General features: G+C 39.5%; 1 long non-coding RNA gene across 1 annotated transcript in view; it reads right to left on the bottom strand.

The window, feature by feature from the left end:
• Positions 1-2,232, bottom strand: part of LOC107698972 (uncharacterized) — a 14,134-nt gene that overhangs the window by 1,514 nt on the left and 10,388 nt on the right. The window contains exon 2 of the long non-coding RNA XR_001635403.1: positions 1,121-1,127. This is a non-coding gene — a long non-coding RNA (uncharacterized LOC107698972). The remainder of the gene's footprint in view (positions 1-1,120; positions 1,128-2,232) is intronic.

Here is a 2,232-nt window from a genome sequence, read left to right as displayed (position 1 = left end):
TAGTCTGTTTCTTTCTTATTCCGAGGTCACCGTAGCCACCAGATCCAGTCTGTATCCAGATCAGATGGTCACTGCAGTAACCCGGATCCAGTCCGTATCCAGCCCAGATGGTGGATCAGCACCTAGAGATGACCTCTACAGCCCTGAATGTCAGCGGAGACCAGGACAACTAGATGAGCCCCAGAGACAGATCCCTAGTGAAGACCTTGTCTCCTAGATGGCCACCGGGACAAGACCAATGGAACCAGATGAGTCCTCTGTGGTCTCCCATGGTTTTAAAATCGGTTAAGATTTGAAAATCGTCTAGTGTGTGGCCAGCTTTAGTTGGGGACACTTGAATGATTGCACAAACATTATTGGAAGAGAGCTGAACTGGATGATGACATCACTGAACCATCAATGAACTGACTTTAACTGCAAAAATGTTATCATCCTCTTGCATTATTGACACACTGTTTTCCTGTTTGACATTGTGAAGCTGGTGTGACAATCTGTATTGTATAAAGCACTATATAAATAACGGTTACTTGACTCATCCAATGTGATCATGCAGTCAAGTCAATAATATTGCCAACTAAGCAAGCTAGTTGGTGACAGTGGCAAAGAACACAAACTCCATTGGTGACAGAAATGGAGAAAAAACAAACAGGCTGAAACCAAACTCATGCTGCATCCTATTGTGCCTACTTATACTATGCCCTTAAAGTATGTACACCTTTGGTAAAGAAAAAATACACACTTTTGAGTGTGTAGTAGCAGAGTAGGCATGCTTTGGGACATACTATCACACCATATAATTGACTGTTTGCAAAGAGCTTGATTGACAGGCGATCTGACCAATCATAATGCTGAATCCGCCATCTTGCCCGACAATCAAATCAGATAGGAGAGTAGATTAACGTCAGTGGACTTAAACGTGATAAAGTGTGTGTATTGACTTCTTTCCGCGATTGAAATTGAATACGCTCTGATCTTCATTCATGTTTATTTTGTGCTTTATGCAAATATGAAAAGACGATCTGGGGCCCGTTTCAATAAGGAGGTTCAACCAAATGTTGAAACTTAAACACTAAGTTGACATACCCTGAGATGGGAAACTCTGAGTTTTCGGTTTCAGAACAAATGAACTGAGTTAGTTCAATACACTCGGAGTAGGTTGACTCTGAGTTTAGCACATATGAGAAGTCATGATCAATGGAGCTCCGAAATTATGATTCACCATGGAAAAAAAAAGAATGTGGCAGCAGCTAAAAAAAGTATAAAAACACAATTCAATAAAGGTGTAGGCAACATGACTTTACAAACATTTGACATTAAATATCATTCAGTGTCTATTTCAATGCACAGCAGCTTTTTCCACATAGTCTAACGCTCTTTACACATAGGCTAATTAAATATTCTCTAATCCAACCTGTTACATTTCTTAATTAGAGAAATGAAATTAACAACTGACTTGTACTCAGTGGACAGCAAGATGGTAGAGGCTCTCAAAATGGGGGGAGGACCTGCAGCATCAACACTGACAGATGAAGAGGAGATGGTCAAGTATTGGAAGAATTTTAAAATCCAAAAGGAAAAAGCATAACGGTTGCTTTTGTATTTGTAGGAAATAAAGACGACCTAATAAATTGTGAATAATTTGTGTTTATTTAGCAGGTGTGGTTGTGGTTACGGCATATATCTCGGCCTACCCTTCCATCTGTCATCCTCTGATTCATTTTCAGAAGGTGCGATGGTGGGAATATGGGTATCATCAGTGCATCCAACAACACTGGAAATCCTGAAGGAAGTTCTAATTATTAGTGGATTACTTCCAGAGGTTGCAGCAAGATGTTATCAAGTGAATGTCATTTATCAGATTAGCAGACACCACTGACCTACAGTCCAGAGAAACTCCTCTTTGACGAATTTGTGCCCAGGAAAAAATTCTCAGAAAGACCGTGAGAGCGACGCACACTTTCCTTATCGGTCTGCATACAGCAGCCTTATAATGTGCTCTGCATCTCTGATGTTTTAAAGAAAACTACCATTTAAATTGGTACCTCTCAAATAAATATGCATGAGAATATGGCAAAAAAATAATAAAAACCTCCCTACGAATGCAGCCTCCTCGTCTACAGGATCCTGTATAAAAGGAGATGCCATTTTTGTCACTTTCACAGTTAGAATTTTTGTCTTCTTGTTTCCAGTCAAAATATCTAAAGATTCTTAAATCAAGATGCATTAAAAAAA

Source organism: Sinocyclocheilus anshuiensis, unplaced genomic scaffold (assembly GCF_001515605.1).
Source record: "Sinocyclocheilus anshuiensis isolate Anshui unplaced genomic scaffold, SAMN03320099.WGS_v1.1 scaffold818, whole genome shotgun sequence".
Classification (NCBI taxonomy): Eukaryota; Metazoa; Chordata; class Actinopteri; order Cypriniformes; family Cyprinidae; genus Sinocyclocheilus; species Sinocyclocheilus anshuiensis.
This window is presented reverse-complemented; position numbering and strand designations above follow the sequence as displayed.